This window comes from Amblyomma maculatum, chromosome 11, assembly GCF_055883805.1.
Source record: "Amblyomma maculatum isolate TAMU_Amacu chromosome 11, ASM5588380v1, whole genome shotgun sequence".
Lineage (NCBI taxonomy): Eukaryota > Metazoa > Arthropoda > Arachnida > Ixodida > Ixodidae > Amblyomma > Amblyomma maculatum.
Window position 1 is genome coordinate 110,743,395 of NC_139354.1, and position 22,048 is coordinate 110,765,442.

Here is a 22,048-nt window from a genome sequence, read left to right on the forward strand (position 1 = left end):
GTATTTCTGTTGTGAAGCCGATCAGTTTAGTATGAGGTTTCATTTTTTTCCATTCAAGAGTTAGTCCTGGCTTCAAGATTGGCCATCGATGGGAGGTGCGCTGTCTGTGGGCGAGACGTCTTAATTCGTATGGCAAGCGTTGCCGATGAAAAGCGGTTTGCTAAGTTTAATTTCATTTTGTATTAGGTAGTGATCACTGCCAAGACCTCCTTCGAGCCTTGTCATTTTTGACATTCCACTGGTGAACGTCAAATCATAATTTGACTTTGGAAACAATATTTTCAATTCTAGTGGGCCTCTCCAGGCCATTACAAAGGATTGGTTGGTGCTGTTGTAAAGTGTCCGCACCCGAGCAGCAGTTTTCCTGGTTATAATATATTCCCAGGCAGTGCGGTGGGCGTTGAAATCTCCAACTACAGTAAGCTTGTGTGCTTGTGGGTATCGGTCCATTTGCTGCACAACGACATCAAAGCAAGCCAGAGATAATTGCGGGCGGGCGGTGGGGGGGGGGGGGGGGGAGGGCTGCACATAATAAACGCAGGATAAGCTCAGTCTTCCTATTAAGGATTACTTCAACGAAAGTGTGCTCGATGAGACTGCTCACTGAAAGCCTTCTGTTCCAGAATGGCTGTGCTATTTGTATTATTATGAGGCAATGATTCATATCCTCGTATACCGGGTGGTGGTGGTGGTAGTGGCGAAAACGTATATTGTATATTTGGAGATTTGTTTGACGCGGAGCTTTGAGGGCCTCGGCCTTACATACTGGGTGGAGACCCTAGTTAGGAATCCCATTGGCAGTTGCCGCCGCCTGCGCACGCCGCGTTAAGGCCCTATGGGCCTGTAGGTCGCAGCAGCCGAGCAGGGTCGCCTCCCAGTCCTCGCGGGAAAGGTTAGGGATGGGGGGAAGGAATGGGTTTCGTTGGCGGGCCCATACCATGTGGTAGGTGTCAGCCACCTCCCCACAGTACTGGCACTGGCCAGTGAACTGGGAGTCAAAATGTTGAAGTACTGCCGGGCACAGCATCATGCTAGTGAAGAGGCGCAGGAGCATCCTCTCGTTCGCTTTTCCTAGCCCTTTGAAGGGATTATGGTATTTGAGATGCGAGTTTTGATAAAAAATTACAACATTTTTGAATGTGTAGGCCGGAATGGAATCGACATCTTCCGCCGATTCAAGTCCCGAGGAAACTGCCCGGAGAGAAAGCGCGCGGGCGGCTGCGTCAGCTGGCTCGTTCTCTGCAAGCCCCTGGTGGCTACTAGCCCTGACGAGATATCGGCACGTGTGCTCCGTGTCCCGACTGCAATTTTGATATATTCTATAGGCTAAGGGTGTGGTCCACCCTTGAGCGACGTTTGACAAGCCCCTCGTGAGTTGATGATGATATATTTAGAAGTGTGGTCTGAGGCGGCGAGTGCAATGGCTACCTCTTCAGCGTGTTTTATAGATTTGGCCTTGAATATAAGGCCATCGACTGTGTTCCCGTTGTGAACGACTGCGGCCGTATACCAACCCCCCTGATGGGGGCCCGAGGCATCCACGTAGAACACACCTGATTTGTTGCCATGATGGCGTGCCAAGGCTTCCGCCCACGCCAGACGCCGCCCATTATGGTTTTCTCGTGACATGTTGGCCGGAAGAGGCCGCACTCTGAGGGCGTGTCTCCTGAGTTCTGGGATACGGAGCCTCTCCTCTGTAAACTCTTTATGTTTGTTTAGCCGGGCAATATCACTCACGGCGGGGCGGCCTAACCAGCAGTCTTTCTCCCCCAAATCATGTCAATCACTACTGGTAACGCAATGTAACTGTAGGGGCTTCAGGAACCGCCAAAAACGCGCGAATCTGCGCCTCTACTTAGAAACATGCGAATGTTCCCGGCGTGGTCACCCTCCAGGAGCCAGGAGCGGCGGCCAAATTAATAAAATACACGATTTTCCAGCGAGATCTCTCGTCCTGTCTGCTCGTACACAAATCATACACGGCCGCAGAAGTGGATCTAGACCTAACACTCCCCTATTCGTATGCCATGGTGACGATCTTATCCCTCCGCCGCTGAGATCCTCCCATGCATATACTGAGCATATAGTGCTCCCCCAAACTAAAGCGAGTGACGTTGGCAGACGTCTTTAGCCGCGCACTGAAGACAGCGGGTCGAGACCCCCTCTTGATGTTGGGTGACTTCAATGCCCACAGTCAGCTGTGGGGGTACCGTAAAGAGGATGTGCGGTGACGCAAACTGGCGGAGCTTGTCCACAATGGGCCTCACGCTCCACACCGACCCTGTTTACCCAAAACGCGTAGGTAACTCCGTGACGCGGGACACGTGTCTGGATCTTACCTTCACTCGCAACATACGACACGCAGACTGGGTTAACACCGAGGAAACCCTCGGCAGCCACCACTGCCTTCTTATTATCACGATCTACACACGCCCCCTTAAGCGTCCTACCACACAAGCCCACATCCCTAACTGGGCTACATTCCGAGAACATTTTCCCGCCACTACCAACACGGCCATAACAGAGCAAGGGTACACCAACTGGTCCCGGTTACTGATGTCACACTTTCGCACACATGAAACGCAGATCCAGCTCACAGAGGCAATAACGGACGTGAATAACCACCTCATTCACCTCTGGCAAGCTTGCTGCAGCCTTACACGTCGCTGGCGTCAAACGCAAACTTAAAAAACGTATCGCCGATATTACCCACCGAGCCGCCGAGTACGCGGCCCAGCTCGCTCACTCGAACTGGCTGAATCGTTGCAATGCAGGGGCCCGAAAAATGTCTAGCCGTAATACATGAAGGCTCTTCCGAGTTCTCATCGATCCATTGCAGACCCGCACCGAAACCCCAAAACATTTACACCGAGCAATCCACTCCTTTGAAGGCAACACTATGCAGCTGGCACAATCGCTCCGGGACCGCCACTTGTGCACAGCTCAAGACCCCCGAGGATCAGTCTGCTCCTACGCAGGCAAGGAGAACTCGTAGCTGGACAAACCTTTCCAGTTTCACGATCTTCGGGCCAAAATGAAGAGAGGCACCGCGCCTGTTCAGGACAACGTCACCGTCAGGCTTTTGGCGTACCTGCCCGACTCGAAGTACCAGTGCCTATTCGAATGCATTAACGCAATCTGGACATGGGAAACCCCCTTACGCATCGATTGGAAAACGGCATTTTGACCTTCATTCCAAAAGCTGGCAAACCAATAGGCACGGATTACCAACCGGGGTGGTGCAGTCTAATCTCGGGTTCGAACCCGACCACGGCGGCGCGTTTCGATGGAGGCGAAACGAAGTGGCGTACATGTGCTGTGCGATGTAAGCGGACGAAAAGATCCCCACATGGTCGAAATCGCTCTGTAGTACTCCACTACGGCTCCCCTTTTTCTCTTTCCACTTTCACTCCCATCTTTCTCTCTTCCCTTACGGCGCGGTTCAGGTGTCCACAGAGGAAGTGTGACAGATACTGCGCCTTTCCCTTCCTGTGAATTAATTATTATTATTGTTATTATCGACACGCATTACCTCCGCCCCATCTCTGTCACCTCCTGTGTGGGCAAACTAATGGAGACTATGTTGCGCGATTGGCTATCCCAATATCTTGAACACAGACACACTTTCGCGGACAGCTTGTTCAGATTTCGCCCACACAGATCCGCACGGGATGTCCTTCTCCAACATAACAGAGAAATTATCAACCCATGCGAACGCCCCTACAATTACCGGGTTGTAGTCGCCCTAGACTTGAAAGGCACTTTCGATAACTTCACACACGAAGTCATACTGACCCATCTGAGTGAAACACACTGTGGCAGCAATACGTTCAATTTTATAAGACAATTCCTTACAGACCGACAATCCTACATAAAAATACAAGACAAGGTGCACGGACCATTCATTTTCGGCACGCGCGGCACACCACAGGGCGCAGTTCTCTCCCTGCTGCTTTTTAATATTGCCATGATGCGTCTGCCGGCCCAGCTGGCTGAGGTCGAAGGCGTGCAGCACGCTCTCTACGCCGACGACATCACGCTATGGTCAACGCAGGGCAGTGTGGGCGACATTCAAACCTGCCTGCAAACAGCGGTGAGCATAGTGGACCGCTATGCCCGGCGCTGTGGTCTTCAATGTTCCCTCCAGAAATCACAGTTTGTGCATCTCCGCCCCTCCGAGATGCACTACACAATTATCGTTCTCGCTTGTGAGTGGTCTCATTCATGAATCAAAAGAGATCAGAGTACTCGGTCTCTTCGTCCCTCACCAAAGACGCCCAGACAAAACACTAGCCAAGCTCCGCCAGGTTGGGGACCAGGTAGGCCGTATAGTCCGCCGGATGTCTAACAAACACGGGAGTTGCGAAGTAAGGATGCCTTGCGGCTGGAAAATGCCTTCGTAACCAGTCGAATCCTATATTCGACTCCTTACCTCCACTTGCGGAAGCACGAGGAGGATACCCTCGGGGTAATCCTCCGAAAAATCATGAAACGTGCCCTCGACCTCCCAATCTCTACTTCTAACAGTCGGCTCATGACCCTAGGGGTGGTGAACATTTTCAGGGAGCTTCGGGAAGCACATTTGATGAACTAATAACCCGCCTCACAAAGACAGTGTCGGATACCGGGTGACTTGGTGTGGGTTCCTGAATGGCTGTTATGTCTGGATTGTCTTGCGCTACGAGTTGGAAATTTCAAATTTTCGGTCAGAAAGATTCACAGTTACACTCATATATTTTCAATTTTGGTGGCGGTGTTACATTCGGAGGTCGCTTCTACCGGGTTTGCATATGTTTTAGGTTTATTACGGGCCTCCTTCCGGTTACCGAAAAGCTGTTAAAGGTGAACGTGAGTAATGAAGTATTCTTGTACATGCGTGCAGAAGTCTTGCTGGGTTGCATGAATTTTCTGCGTTTCCTCACTTACCTACTGGATCATGTGCAGCAACAGGTGCTGCGCAACCTGCGGCGTATTTTGCTTTGCTAGAGGCATAATAGCTTTCTGCATACCTTCATTGACAAGTTCCTTCATGTATCGGCTGCAAGCGGCTGTGGCTTGGCCGCTTCGGATTTTGCTCTGGAACCATTTTTAATTGGTCTTGCTTCTTGCGTTTTTTCAGTAGCCTATCAATAAGGGCTTGCTGTTGTTGTAATTTAACTTATAATTTAATTGGTCTCTTCAGGATCGTATAGCCCATCAGTAGCATTGTATGCCTAGCTGAGTTTCTTCAGGGCCAGGTTGCGTTAGCGTAAGCGAGATCCTGAGCTGTGTGCGTGGCTTGAAGGTGCTTCTTCATTTTTCGGTGGAAGGTTTGCTTATCGTCAGAGGGTTTGCGATACTCTTTCTTACTGTGAATTCGGAAAAATCACTGTCGTAGTCCGAATTGTACCGGCATTTATAATCGTAATTTTTGGCCTCCCATTGCAGCCTGACGTGGAGAGGAAGATGATTGGCCTTGAGACAGAGTAAAAATAGGAAAAGTAAAAATAAAGAGGGTTTCCTCTCACTGCATCTAAGCAGTCATAAGTGCCTTCAACAATTTTTTTACCATAATACTCGCATTTCAGTTTTGAGGGCAGTAAGCTTCTTTTTATTTTATTGAGTACGCTCCAAATGAAAAAACGAAGATATTGCGCACTTGTTAGCAGTTTCGATGTCGTGTTATGATTGATTCTCACAACGCTAATTCCTGTAGCGGTTGAAACAAAGGAAAATATCGGTAGCTTTAATATATTAAGATATTGTTAAGGTTTATTTACAGAGCGATTCTCCCCCTTCGCCTGATGCGCTAACCAAAAGATGGTGAGCTTCCTCTTCCTCAACCCCTATCCTGGAGAACCCCTTTTCACACTTCCTTGTCCTCTTCTGCGCGAGTGCCTGACATTTCCCCCTTCGCAGACGAAGCACCAGGGCTGTCAGAGTCCCGAGAGTGGCAGCGCTTCATTCTTGTGACATGGACTACTTGTGTTCTCCGAGAGGGGCGGCCTTGAGAACATTGACGAGACACAACGTAATTCAACTCATTGATGCGTGTGAGCACAATAAATGGGCCTGTGTAGTGCGACAACAGCTTTTGGGACAAACCACGCTTGAGGAGAGGTGTCCAGAGCCAAACTAAATCGCCGGGAAAGTAGGAGACACCCTGATGCTGATGCTTGTAGCACTGCTTAGAGCGGTCCTGTGAGGCCAGAGTGCGTAATCGGGCGACCCGACGAGCCTCTCGGCAGAGGGTGCTCGAAACAGAAGGCCCGGTGTCGAGAGAGAACGGCAAAATAGTATCGAGAGAATGACGAGGTGGACGGGCTATAGGAGGAAATATGGACTCTAAGCAGTTGTCTCATGCTTCGAAGTGTTATATGCATATGTAATGAATGGGAGCACGTCACCTTAGCTATTGTGCTGCTAGTCAGCATACATCGCAAGCATGTTCGTCAATGTCCAGTTTCTACCTTCAACGAGGCCATTTGTCTGGGGGTGGTATGGTGTAAAGTGACGCAACTGGCAAGAACAATAGCGCAGCAGCTGTTCCACAGCATCAGCCGTATCTAGCGGCCTCGGTCACTGATAATGACACGAGGAGGCCCATGACGGAGGACGACAGCGCGAAGAAGAAAGAAGGAGACGTCAGCGGCGGTGGCGGAAGGGATGGCGGCAGTTTCACACTAACGCGTGAGATGATCAATGCACACGATGACCCAACGATTTCCTTTGGACGAGCGGGGGAAACGAGCCTATGAGATCAACACTCACTTGTTCATATGGTGTTGTCGGTGGTGTCGCCGGCTATAAGTGGCGCGGCTTGAACCGCTGGCACTGCACACAGGGGTGCACGTAATGCTGAGTCGTTCCACGCATATTTGGCCAGTAGATGCGTTCCTTAATGCGGGTAAGAGTCCTGGGAAACCCGAAGTGCCCAGCTGTAACGTCATCGTGCATAGCGTGTAGAAAAGAGGAATAGAGGCTAGCCGGAACGACTAGCATAAAGCGCGCACCACCGGACGAGTAATTTTTCCGGTAGTGCAAACCATCGCGAATGTAGAAAGGGTTTCAGATGCCGGATCACGAGCTTTTTAAAAAGTGCTACCAACTCTTGATCTTTTCATTGTCCTCGCTGGATGTGACAAGATCCCTAAATTGAACGGATACAGCGGCAAGATAATCGCCAAAGTTGTCATCGCCAAGGCGGTAGCGAGAGGTAGCCGTGAGAGGCAGTCAGCGTCGGCGTGTTGGCGACCACTTTTGTTCGACACTGTAATGTTGAACTCCTGAAGGCGTAATGCCCAGCGGGCCAACCGACCGCAGGGGTCGCATAGGTTCACCAGCCAGCAAAGCGAATTATGATGAGTGATGACTGTAAAAGCGCGTCCATAAAGGTACGAGCGAAATCGTTGTACATCGAAAACGACGGCAAGGCACTCTTGCTCCATCACGGTATAATCCCATTCAGACTTGCAGAGGGTGCGACTAGCATAAGTGACAACGTGTTGATTCCCTCCATGCCGTTGTATGAGCATAGCACCTACGCCTATGCCATTGATGTCAGTGTGGAGTTCAGTGGGAGCTGTCGAGCTGAAATTACTTATTATGGGCCGCGAGGTAAGAAGGGGGTTGAGGAATCACATTCTGCAAGAGGCATGTGAGCGGATAGGCTACGTCAGAAAACTTGGGGAGGAAGCGCCGAAAGTAAGAACAAAGTCTCAAGAAGGTCCTAAGCTCTTTCACAGACTTCGGCTGTTTGACGCAGGTGACAGCTTCAATCTTTCGTGGGTCGGGCCTACCACCGTCTCTGTAAACCTGGTGCCCAAGCACAACGATCTGGCGTTCACCGAAGCGGCACTTAGAGTTCAGCACGAGACCTGCTTTCTCCATGCAGTTAAGAACAACAGCTAAACTGCTGTTATGCTCGGCGAATGTCCTTCCAAAAATCACCACGTCATCTAGGTAACACGTGCTAATTTGCCACTTCAGTCCACGCAAAAGGGTGTCCATAAATCTTTCAAAGGTAGCCGGAGCGTTGCATAGCCCGAAAGGCATCACATTAAATTTATATAACCCATCTGGAGTCACGAACGCAGACTTCTCTTCGACTTTCGGATGCATCGGTGTCTGCCAGTACCCGGACCATAAATCAACAGAGGAAAAGTAGGAAGCTTAATGGAGACAGTCAATGGCATCATCAACGCGCGGGAGCGGATAAAGATCCTTCTTAGTGACGGTGTTGAGGCGGCGATAGTCGACACAAAATCTCCATGCGCCATCTTTCTTTTTCACGAGACCCACAGGGGCGACCCACGGGCTAGATGATTGCTGAATAATTCCCCGCTGCATCATATCACGGACCTGTTCATCAAAAATCTTGCGTTCTGAAGGTGAGGCACGGTATGGCGTCTGTCAAATCGGATGTGCAGAAGCAGTGTCGATCTTGTGATGAGTGCGGGAAGGTGGAATCGGTTGTGACTGATCTCGACCAAAGTCGAACACGTCCACACGTTTCTTAAGAACGTCCATCAATATATGGCGGTCGCTCGTGGGTGGCGATTCGTTTATCATGGACTGGAACTGGGAATCAGTAAGGTCAGCCTGTCCAGTTGATCGAGCAACGCCGTCACTGAACGCGGCGATGTACATAGAGGGTTGTTCTGCTTCAAAGTCGGCGAGTTTCAAACCATGCTCCATTACGGTAGGTTCGTTGGAATTGTCAACAATTAAAACCGTGGCACGGCCCCCGTTCACTTGAACAACGTTGCGGGGAAGCAACACATCCTTTTTCGCGTCAACAAGAAGAGCGGGTTCCACCAGAGCGTCGAAGGCATTGGGAACCGCTCCCGAGGATACAACTGGGATGAAGATGGCGGACATTGCCGGAACGATGGTATCTTCAAAGACAGAAAATGCTTGGGCAGTCGGCGGCGATTCTTCTATGAACGCCGATCGAAGACTAGGGCTTATTGATATTCCGCCACGGTTAAAGTCGAGAGTTGCGCTACAGTGTTGTAAAACGTCAACACCTAAAATAACGTCATGCGTAAAGCGAGGAAGCACCGTAAATCAGTTTTAAACACGTCACCAGCAATCGTTACAGTTACATAAAAAATACCAAGTTGAATCAACGATTCTTCACCTATGCCACGAAATATGACAGTTTTGTCTCAACGAAACATAATTTTACGACCGAGGCGACTCTTAAAATCTAAGCTCAACACAGAAACTGTAGGACCCGTATCCACTAAGGCCGTAACACGAACACCATCCACTAACACTTCAAGGTAGTTCTTTAGCATAACGACAGGTAGAGGAATTGGCAGCATCGATGACCTGGCGACCGCACCTCCATCGGCCGCACACGCTAGTTTCCCGGTGGCGGCGAGAGGCAGCGGAGAGATGGCGAGCGTCGGGAGCGGCGAGCAGGTGGAGTCAGGCTGCGGTCAGAAGCTGGAGAGTAATTGCCTGGTGGTGCATAGCGGTAGGAGCCCGAAAAGGGTAGAAAGGTCTGGTCACGGACTTCTGTACTAACATTATATCGACGGTTCGACCATTGGCGCTGGTAACGTGGAACCTGGTTCCGTCGGCGGCAGAATCTGGATATGCGGCCGAGCATACCACAGCGACAACATAATGGTGGTTCGCGAGCACGGTCCAAATAATAGTCTTCGGAGGCAGGATCGAAGCGATCAGCAAAGTCCGGCCGCTGGTGTTGTTGCGGAGGTAGTGGCGCGCTCTGGTTGGAACGAGGGAGTACAGCAGGGCCGTATAAGTCGATCCGGGGTCCACGGACAGGATTATTTTGAGTGGTAGTAGCCCAAGAAGTGGAGCGCTGGATTTTAGCTGTCTGCAGGGAACAGCTGTCACATGAAACTGCATTGCGGCTCCCAACATCGTGATGGCGAGATAGTTCATCACGGACGATGTTGCGAATCATGTCGGCTAAATTCGGAGGCTCCTGAGAATTCTCGTGACAATCCACGCTTGCAACAATGGTCACGTTAGGCAAACGGCCGAATTTCGGGGTTAGCGACGCAGGTTTAGAGCCTTGAATGTGCGACAGTGCTTGATGACGGCCGTGGGTGAATCCAAGTTATCGTTTGTGATAAAGAAATTATACACGACCACAGCGATGCCCTTTAAGAGGTGACCAACCCTGCCTTCGTCAGACATGCAGGGATCCACCGCTTTGCAAAGCTTTAATAACTCTTCTATGTATGTTGTGCACGTTTCCCCAGCCACTTGCGCGCGCTGGAATAAAGTCTGCTCAGCGCATTCTCGTTTTGCCGTAACATCCCCTGAACAACTGCGAATATCTTCTTCGAAGTGTCCCAGCTAGTTAAAGATGCTTCATGATTCTCTCAAACCATGTCAGTGCTGTCGAGTCCAAGAAAACAACATTAGCCAGGTTGAATGTGGCACCCCAACGATTGTACTTGCTCAGCCGCTGGTAATTGGTGAGTCACTCCCCACCTTCACTAGCCTTGCCAGAAAAGGTGCGCGGCTCACGGTAATACTGCCAAGCGGGCGCCGCTGGGCCTGGCTGCCGTGCGTCGCCGTCTTGGATCATTGTCACGGTCAAAGGGGGGAGTCCAGGGAGTCGTGTCGGCTCGATCGAGGTAGAGACGAATCCGTGGTGATTGTTGCAGCACCTTCCACCACACTGTTAAGGTTTATTTAGAGAGCGATTCTTCACCTTCGCCTGGTGCGCTAACCAAAAGATGGCGAGCATCCTCTTGTTGTTGTTGTTGTCCAAATAACTTATGGCACATACCCACAGAGGGGGATCGGCCAAGAATTGGGTAGCAAAGAATTTTTTTTAAATATACTTGCAAAAAAAAATTGATTTGAGGGGTAAAGGAAAGGAAACAAAACGGGAAAAAATGAAATATAAAATGAAAAGTGGTAACACTCACGGGAGATTGACACTATAATTGTAGAACAAGTGATGTTTAAATATTTAGCAAGGCAAACGATTTGCATCCAGTAAAAAATTTTGCATGGCGGTAAAAACAGACCTGTGACTGTGCCCAAGGATGGTGGCGCCAAATGATAACAATATCGGGCTACTCAAACTGAGGCCAAGCTGTTGCAATGGCCTTTCCATCAACTGTTTTCTCAACGTAGTAAAGCGGCGGCAAAACAATAAAAAGTGATCTAATGTTTCTTGTTCACCGAAAAATGTGCAGACGGGAGACAGTGCCAAACCAGACCTGTAAAGATAGAAATTTAATGGTGGGATACGGCATCGCAGCCTTGTTAGTGAAATCTCAAGTTGCTGTAAATCACATAATTTTCTATTCCAAGAATAATTTAGATGCAGGTAGTCATCAGATCTTAAAAGATGTCCATTTTTCATATTTAATAGAACCTTTCTTCGAAACTCCGCTGCGGTGATGTACGCGGTCGCCGGAAGGATAGATAATACGGGGCCATTAAGGGACTCTTTTGCCAAATTGTCAGCATATTCATTTAAATTCACATTGCTGTGGCCTGGTACCCATACCATGTGTACAATTTTCAAATGTCTGATCAGGGAGACAAAGGTTTTTACTATTGCAGAATCCACCGATGAAGAGAGAGATGAACACAAGGATAGAGAGTCGGAAATTACAGCCACTTTAGAAAAAGAGGAGTCTAATTTCCTTAAAGGGAGTACCACCGCCAGAAACTCCACCTCAAAAATTGGGGTGAAGTCCGGAAGCCGAACAGAAAAATACCAGTCTAAATTTGGACAATATATACCCACACCCGCCTTTTCATTACTTTGAGATGCGTCAGTAGCTACAACTAAACTAGCAGAAAGGCTTCTTAAATGATCTTCTAATAATCCGTTTAGAATAACGGATGATAAGCTTTTAGCATTATTCGGGAATATGTCGTCAAATATAATTTCAATAGATGAACCGATGGTTTGTATGGGTAGAATACTAGGAGTGGAAACATTTAAAGGGTCCAGCAAATTTTTGACCATAACAACCTGCGGGGTGTGAAATTTAGACCAATGGACACCGAAAAAGGAGGTCGGTTGAGAGCAAAAAATAGACATAGATCGGTGAAACTCTGATTCATATATCCTTAAGTACGTCTGAACGGTTAGAATTTGTAATCTATATATCAAGGGTGGAATCCGGGCAAGGTAGAGCACATTGTTGGCAACAAATGTTGGAAGTCCAAGACACAACTGAAGCGCTTCTCGCTCCAAGAGAACAAGCGGTCGAATTTTATAAGCTGCTGATCCAGAAAACAAGACTGAGCCGAACTCTAAAATTGGACGCCCATACATAACATAAATCATTAAAAGGACATCTCTCCGCATTCCAGACCTGGGACGACTAATTCGGCGCAACATGCCCACGGCTCGAGCCCCTTTCGTAGCAATATGGTTAATGTGGGGCTGCCATGAAAGATTATCTTCATAAGTGACCCCTAAATACCTTAATGATTTAACCTGTGGTATTATTTGCTGCTGATACATTACAGACAAACTTACAGAATCTTTTATATTGAATACGAGGACTGCGCTTTTGTTCACATTTAATGTGAGACGCAAGTCACACAACCAATTCTCAATAGAGTTTAGGTACGTTTGTTAGTAGAGATAAAGGGATTGAATGTCCGATGCAGTTGCAAAAAACGCAATATCATCCGCATATACGTAAGTACGAACATCATGATTAACTGGTATTGAGCTGAGTAGTATGTTGAAAAGAACTGGTGAAAGGACTGCTCCTTGCGGCACTCCCCTGGCTTGCTTATATCTGCCAGAATGAAAGCCATTTAATGCACAGTAAAACTCTCGGTTTTGGAGGAATTCAGATATCCAGGCTACTAAATAATGTGGAAACTGAAGAGATTTTAATTTTTGCAGTAGAATGCTATGCTCAACGCTATCATAGGCCTTGGCTATATCAAGCGTTATCAAGGCATCGTGCATTTTTTGTCGCCGCGCTAAAAGAACTCGACTCTCGAGATCAGCATGCGCATTCCAGATGGAACACCTTCGACGGAAACCAATTTGGCAAGGGCTGAGGATATTTTCTTTATTCATGAATTCCGAAACACGTATAAGTATGACTCTTTCAATTAATCTTACAATGTTTGATGTTAATGCAATTGGTCTAATATTATCAATGGACAAGGCACCGCCTTTATTCTTAAGTAAAGGAATTATTTTGGCAAGTTTCCATTCTGGGTGTATCCAAGCATGTTTGATGGAATAATTTACTAGCTCTAATAACGTCTCAGGTGACTCCTCGAAAAGAATTTTTAACATTTTCGAAGTTACTTTATCAGGACCGGGAGCAGCGGCTGGTAATCTCAACTATAGGAGAAAGGTCAGAAACGGAAACTTGAGGATCATAATTAACTGGTTCCATTGGCATTACAGATATCGACCATGAAAGAAGTGTAAATGAGAGACGCTTCTCCAGTCCTTTGGCAATTGTTTCAATTGTGTATATTGCTTCATGGGGAGTCAAAATAAAGGAATGTAGATTTTGTGCTTGCGGAATCTTTTCCCTTGAGCGTAAAAAACCAAAAAGAGCAGTTCGATTGCCAGATTTAAAGAGAAAATCAAAATGCTTAGCATCATACTCGTCCTTTGCTTTTGCAACTGTACGTTTAAAAGTAGCTGCAATGAACTTGTAGTCCTGCCAGTTTTTCGGGCACTGGTTGTGGAGAAGCTTATTCCATGCCGCCTTTCTACGTCTGTAATCTCGGGAACAGTCAGCATTCCACCAAACAGCTGAAGTATTCCCCTTTAAGCTCCGTACCAAGATCTCAGACTTCTTACGGCAATCCTCAATCACCGAGCATAAGCGTTTTGATTTTTGTTCTTCATCTGTGTTAGTCAATGACTCATGATTAGAGCGTAACGTTAACTGAAAGTTATTATAGTTGATAAATGACTTCAACTGAGAAGTCGCTGGAGTTACAGGGCGATTAACCTCAAACGCAATCGGTATGTGGTCACTAGAGGTGCCGCAATCAAGTGTCGACCAATTATTAACGAAGAGACTGGGAGAGGTAAAAGTTAAATCTAACACAGATTGACTGTGTTTCTTATTAAAGTGGCCGAACCTGAATTTCTACATTAAAAGTTATTTTTTGTTATCCAATCCCAAAGACGCTTTCCACAACTATCTGTCTTGTAGCCCCATGACACATGATGCGAATTAAAATCACCAGCCAGAAGAACTGAGTTTCGACAATTAACTAATAGCAGATCTAGAGGTTTTGTATCTTGTACACCGCTAGGGAAATAAGCATTCACTAAGGAAAACGAACACTGCCCTGGAATTTCAAAGTCTAGGGCCAATAACTCACAATGTATAGAAGATAGCTGGAAAGAAATCTTAGCCCTGTGACAGAATTTTTTTACAGACAAATATAATTAAACCTCCTCTTTTTGATTGGCGATCTTGTCGGAATGAATGATAATTTTGTAAATAGAAAGGCTTTTCGGCTGTTAGCCAAGTTTCTTGCAAAATAATTATGTGTGGATTATATTGAGAAGAAATGTAAACTAAATCTGTTGAAGCTGTTAGAATTGAACGACAGTTCCACTGGATAACTCTTAGTGCCCCTATGATTGCGAAATCTGGGCAGCCGCAACTGCCTGTCCCAAAATATTATCCTTTAGCTTTGATGTATGCTGATGTTTCTTTGATTTTGGTTGGGACCGCGGAGAAGAATGGTTGGACATGGGAGACCCACACCGTTTTAGAATTCTTACATCTGATTCCACCATCTCTGCGTCATTATTGTTTACATTGTCATCTGGAGGAGCCTGTGAGGCGAAGCAACAGTAGTGCTTTCAAGCAGTTGAGAGCTATCAGAGGGCATGTTTGCTATGAAAGGGGCTGTTCCTGATTGCAGGGCTTGCGTTAGCTGAACTGCCAGAACGTTAGAAAAACACTCTGTGACAGTAGCAACTATTCGGTCGACCATTTTAGTCATTGATGCTTCCACTGCAGTCATTATCGTCTTGGAGATTGATGCATCCAGAGGCACTCCTGATCGGGCTTACACACCTGCATAACCGTTTAATCGCTCCTTAACTTCTGTTACAGCGTCACGACGCGAACAGCGTTTTCTATCTATTACTTCTAGAATTTGCAGCTCCTGTTTTCGAGATGGACACTCCAAGAATTTTGCAGCGTGGGCTCCACCGCAAAGGCAGCATTTGTCGTTTTGTTGTGAACATGATAACGAATGATGACCATCGCCACATTTGGAACACCGCACGGCGGACTTACAACCACGAGCACTGTGACTATATCGCCAGCAATTAGTGCACTGCAGTGGCTTAGATTCAAGAGGATCGACACGGAAGATCAATGGCCATGCTTTTATCTCTGACGGGCATGAAGTTCCCGCAAATGTGGCAATCACCGACTCTGTTGGTTCCCGTGTATTATTAACCTCCCGGCTGCAACGATACACCGCTACCACACCAGCCGCCGAAAGAAGGTCGAGGGTCTCAGCTGGAGTTAAAGAAGAGTCTACTACTCGGAGTAGACTCTTATTTTTTTTTTCTTTTTTTTTTCCAAGATGGCGCCCAGTAAGGACGCATGTGCGCTGTGCTCCCGCCCGTTTTTTGGCAAGCAGCAGTTTTTACGATGTGCCGACTGTGCGAAACGTGTTCACACGAAGTGCGTCACCTGGGCGGATGACGAGCTGCAACTTCTGAAGTCCGGCTCTCGGCCATTCTTGTGTAATTTGTGTGCGTCGTCGTCGTCTGACGGTGTTAGGCTTAGCGACGGTGGTGCTAGAGTCCCTGGTGCCCCGCTCCTGCCCAGCCACCCGACCGGTTTTCCCCCTTCAGCCGCGACCGACGAACATGGCGGTGAGTTTGCCTCGCTACGGGCTCTCCTCCTCGACGCGCTTGAGGGAATCTCTTTTCTGAGCGATGAGGTTGCCCAGCTACGGGAAGAGAACGAGCGCCTTCGTGTAGAGAACTCGCGGGCTTTCGTACAACAAGCCGAGGTTATCGCCTCTCTACGTGCCGATGTTCACGGCCTACGCCAGGAGCTTGTGCGGTGCGCTGCTTCGCAGTGTGAGCGTCCTCTCGTCGAGCGTCCTCTCGTTGTCTCCGTGGGCAATCCTACCCGTGAGGAGCAGCCATCGGTGGACTACTCCGCCGCTCTTCATCGAGGGATGACTCCTGGAGATATTACCTGTTCATCTTCTGCCTCTGCTCCTCGCCGTGCGGTTGACTTACCCAGTGCGATGAAGAAGCACCGAAGTCGAGCCATTACTGGCGCATCGAGCTCATCTGTCCTGAACGTTGCCATTTGCCAAAAGAAGCGTCCGAAGACTATTTTCGTCTCTAAACTCAGTCCCGATACTACATCGGTAGACCTTACCAACCATCTAAAATCAGTGAATATTACTCCCATTTCCTGCCGGCAGCTGAAAACAAGGTACGACTCCTACTCGTCCTTCCATATTGAAATTGATGAAGAATCCTACAGTAAGCTTGTTGAGCCTTCGATGTGGCCGATGGGCTGCATATACAAGGACTTTCGTGGGAAGCTTTACGATGATATGCTTCATCCCTCTGAACTGACGCAAAATTGCAGTGGCCCCTAATTTGGATATCTATTATCAAAACGCCCGAGGTCTTCGGACTAAGGGATCAGAATTTTTTTCTAGCGTCTTGTCCTCTTGTTATACCGCTGTTGTGGTTACCGAAACCTGGCTGTCAAGTGATATTCCTTCCAATGATTTCTTTCCAAATAATTACTCTGTTTTTCGTAGCGACCGCCCTGAAACAGGTCCCAAATCAAGAGGAGGTGGAGTGCTCATTGCTATTGACAGTTTTGTGAAGTGTGTTCGACGTTCCGATCTGGAAACTGTTGAAGAATGTGTGTGGCTCGAGCTCACTTTAAATCGATATGAAAAACTTTTACTTGCAGCTTTCTACATTCCTCCGAATCTACCTCCTTCAGCCTATGATGATGTTCTGCTCTCAATCGAACATGTTATAACCCGTCATAGCAAACACAAACTTCTTATTTTAGGTGATTTTAATACTCCTGGTATCAACTGGAACTCACTTATTTCTTCTCACAACAATCATTACATATTAAGTAAGTGTAATGCTCTACTTGATTTTATAGCCTTTAACTCTTTGCAGCAACACAATTTCATTGCAAACTGTTGCGGTAATATTCTTGACATCTGTCTATCGAATTTTGAAAGTGTTCGAGTCTCGAGTTCAGACATACCGCTGACTCGCTGTGACAAATTTCACCCTCCGCTTCTAGTTACTACTGCTCTCTCTGCCTCACCTTCTACTAATTCAGATCGGGTGGGGAATTCGCCCCGTTTCGCGTATGCACGTGGTGATTATGTCGGTCTTTTCAATTTCTTCTCTTCCGTCGACTGGTCCCTTTTAAATGACATTAATGATTCAGATGGACAAGTCAGTCGCTTTACAGAAATAGTTCTTGATGGTATGCGTCGGTACATACCTTTGCATACTCCTACGCGTAGGAAGTTCCCTTCCTGGTTTTCAAGGGAACTAATAACGGCGTTAAAGCTCAAGGAACGGGCCCATCGTAAAGCGAAACGCCCTGGGTTTCACAATTGGGCAGATGAGTTTCGCCGTGTGCGTTCTCTTTGCAAACGCTTATACAAGCGGGACTACGACTCCTATCTTGAGTCTTTAGAGAGGAATGCCTCAAATCGTCCTAGTCAGTTCTGGCGTTACGTTCGCAAGCGTTCCATTAAATCAGATTTAAGTATCAGCTTAGTTGACTCTCAGGGTTCGGAAATTCGGGATGTTGCCGACAGTTTTGCACAACATTTTTCCTCCGTTTACAAACATCCACATTGTGATTCCGTTTGCCTCCCTTCTGGTGCACTATCTAATTCCATTCTCTTTGACGAGGAGTTGATAACTGAGAGTCTTAAGCGTCTGAGACCATCTTTGTCTCCTGGACCTGATGGCATTCCAGCTGCCATAATAAAAGCCTTCAGTTATATCTTCGTACCAGTACTGACTGCCATATATAATAACTGTTTAAAAAATGCTGCCTTTCCTCGCGTGTGGAAAATGGCACGCGTGTTTCCTGTCTTCAAGTCTGGAAACAAATCTGATGTTTCCAATTATCGTCCGATTTCTCTTCTATGTGCAACCTCTAAGCTTTTCGAATTAGCTTTGCACAGTGTACTTTCCTTCCATCTCAAACATATCATAGTACCGAATCAACATGGCTTCATGTCGGGCCGCTCTACTTCTACCAACCTAGTCACGTTTATGACGTATGCCTCTGCAGCAGTCCTTCAGAGGGGTCAGGTTGACACTGTGTACTGTGATATGAGCAAAGCTTTCGACGTTGTTACTCACTCACTACTTCTTGAAAAACTTCTACTCTCTGGCGTTGAAGTCTCACTCGTAGCCCTCCTACGCAACTATCTCCTTGATCGCTTCTGCTTTGTCAGTGTCAATGGACAGACTTCTTTCGTTTACCCTGCAACGAGTGGAGTTCCTCAAGGTTCAGTACTAGGCCCGCTTCTCTTCTCCGTTTTTATTAATGATGTTTCCTCGGCGATAAAGAACTCCTCGTTTCTTCTTTATGCTGATGACATAAAAATATTCAAGGTAATACATTCTTTTCAAGATTGCGTGTTGTTGCAATCGGACATATCTGCTTTTTCTGATTGGTGTGCGATGAATCGACTTACCCTCAATTCTTCCAAAACTAGGGTTGTGTCCTTTACTCGTAAAACACATAGCTTTCTCTACCATTATTCTGTGAATTCTGTGCTGTTGGATAGGGTTGATGAAATTAATGACCTTGGTGTACTTTTTGACCGCACCCTCAGCTTCTCCTCTCACACTAACCGCATTGCTCAGCGGGCTATGCGCACACTCGGATTCGTTTGCAGACTTTCGAGAGAGTTCCACACTCCACTTCCGTTCCTAAAACTGTACCTGTCCATATGCCTGCCGGTCTTGGAGTATGCGTCGGTTGTTTGGAATGGCACTTGCAAATCGAACTTGGACAAGGTTGACAGAGTACAAAAAAAATTTTTACGAATATTTCATTATCGCTTTTCTTGCGCAACTTCCCCCTCTCGCTCCACCAGGAGCGCCCAACTGAATCTTCCTTCCCTTCACTGCCGTCGTATCAGACTTGATATCATATTTCTGTACAAACTCCTTCATGGCCACATTATGTGCACTCAGCTCTTAGAGTACATCCTACTGCGCGTTCCGCGAAAGAGCATGAGGGAATTCAGACCATTTCAGGTTTCTCCTCTTCATTCCCACTCCCCTCTAGACAGGATGCAGTGGTTGTTTAACACTTTTTGTCCTCACCTTGACATCTTCCAAAACTCGCTCTGTTCATTTACATTGGATGTTCGTAGCGTTGTATTCTAAATAGTACTTTATCACTTAAAACTCCCACTTTCTAGCCTTAAATTGTACTTACTTCACTTTTTGCTTTTTCTCCTGTTCAATGCTGTCTGTATCGTGAACTACTTTTTATCCGTTTCTTACTTATATTTCAACTTTAAACTTTATATTCGAATCTTACTGCCCCTTGTTCAATTTTACTTCTTTATTGTATTATTCTGTATTTCTAGCCTGTGTTTTAAGTACCATGCACTTGTTGCGCCTTGAAGGGTTGTTTATTTTATGTATATTTCTATATTACTATAATCAATGTCAGTTATTTGTTGTTGTTTTTTTTTTTCTCTTCTATCTACCGTTCTTTTTTTTTTCTTTATTTCCTGGTGTGCTAAAAAATTCTCTCACTGTGTATATAAGTGATGCTACTCATTGTTTGCTTACTTTCCGTGATACTTTTCGTCTGTTTCATTTCATGTATTATTTATTTTTTTTTTGTGTTCTCTCTGTGTGTGTAAACATGTTTGTGCTTTTTCTTTTTTGTTTCTTTTTTTTTTATTTGTGCTGCAGCACAAAGACCACATGGTTGTTCCTGCGCACATTAAATAAAGATTGATTGATTGATTGATTGATTATTATTATTATTATTATTATTATTATTATTATTATTATTATTATTATTATTATTATTATTATTATTATTATTATTATTATTATTATTATTATTATTATTATTTTCGATGGACCGCTAGGCTGTCTCAAGCTGGTGCCGCGGCCAACATGGCACCCATTGAAACAGCCTGTGCCGCGAATCGTTAGGCCGCTCGGCTCCCTCAAGCTTGCGCCGCCTTTTGGGGCGATAGATGCTACTCGGAACAGCCCGCTTTCTTCGTCTCTGCTGTCGTTTTCTCTCTTGCGGAGCCACCGTACCGAGCAAACCCAAATACGCGTCCCGGCTGCGGAGTTGGTTACTACGGACAACGCCGACGGCGACGGTCCACGCGAAACGCAGGAACGGGCGCCAAAGAGCTGCACTCTAAACTACAACTGCTTGAGCAACAAAGGTGTCACAGAGCACTGATGCGAGCTAGGGCTGAAAACATATCAAAAGGCGAAATGCCATCGAAACGCGCGCTTGCACTTCGAAAAGCCTATGCTCGGCGGATACAGGTTGATTGGGGCGGCTTGTTTCTACAGAGAATGATCCCAATCAGAAAGCCCTCTTTGAATACTACGGATACTATTCGCTGCACACGAAGTCGGTCTAATTAAGGAGAGGTTTCTGGCCGTTTTACCAAGAGTTGAGGAGGAAGAGAAGCTATGACTAGAGGTACCATTAGCTAAAAATGAAGTCGAAAGTGCTATTGATAATTTAAATTTAGATAAATCGCCAGGACGTGAAGGCTTAAGGGCTGCTTTTTATAAAGCATTCAAAGAAGCAATCATCCCACTCTTAACAGTCATCTTTAATAAAGGCTATGAATAAAAGGAGTTGTAGCCATCTTTTGTATTAATGCACGATACTTATTCATGTGGCTAAGGATGAAGAAAAGATGCAACAAGTTACAGCATACCGACCAATTTCACTTAAAAATATATACTGTTATGTATTTATGAAGGTGTTAGCGCGAAGATTTCAATCCGTAATACAGAAAATAGTAGGGTCACATCAAACTTGTGGGATCAAAGGACGCACTATTACCTCAAACATATCGCAAGGACGGTGCTAGAGTGTTGTGACCATCTTACAATTTGACCTCGAAACGGCGTTCGAGTGTGTACCCCACAAAATCGTTTCGCATTTTATAACACGCTAATTTAGGTTCTATTATACGAGAGGGAGTAGGCTTGGCGCATAAATAACGCATTAACAAGTTAATAGTAAGCAAAAGTTTGGGGACCCCATCAGCATGCACCAATCTGCGCGCCAGGGCTGCCCCCTCAGCGCTCTGTTATCTTGTATGTATAAAGTAGCGCTACGCCAAAACATAATAAAGAACGAGTCTGTGAAAGGATTTAAGCTACAGGTGACGGAGGTAAAGTTGCTCGCATATGCAGACGACTTGGTCGTTGTCATAAGAAACCGCAAAAGTATAGTCGAAGCTGTGCGTTGGGCCAGAAAATTCAGTGAAACCACCTGCGGTAAATTGGACTCGACAATGTGTATTGGTTTATGGTATGGAAGATGGCCTTCTAATTTATTATTTCCCTAATTGTACTTGGGTAACGACTCCGGTGAACTAACTAGGGGGGGGGGGGCGTTAGATTGTCATTGTGATAGTGACGCATATTAGAATGTGCAAGCACAAGAAATGCGCGAAAAGACCGGAAGATGGAAAGCGGCATACTTTTCTGTATTCGCTGGCGCAACAGTTTGCAACTAGTACATAATAAGTAAGCTATGGAATGTGATGCAAGTGCTGTAGTGTTCGAAAGTGAATGCGCAAAAGTTTCACCGCATCTTTGCTGTGTTTGTGTGGTCATCGAATTGGGAGCGGTGTAGCCGCAAGAATTTATTGAGGTCTCTCATCGATGGTGGTCTTGGTTTAGGGCACCTGTTTCTACGTCAGCTATTAGTAGGTTTTTCTTGTTTCGTGAGACGAGATATCCTTTTTTGCGGACCATATACCATTTAAAGTTGTATCGCATGCTCGTTGTGGGAACGGAGAGCATACCCAGAAGATTCTGCGGTCTTTGGAA

The 22,048-nt window shown here is 46.5% G+C and overlaps 1 long non-coding RNA gene across 1 annotated transcript in view; it reads left to right on the forward strand.

Annotated features, from left to right (window-relative positions):
• The window catches only part of LOC146174669 (uncharacterized), a 52,545-nt gene that overhangs the window by 28,989 nt on the left and 1,508 nt on the right, over positions 1 to 22,048 (forward strand). The window lies entirely within an intron of this gene.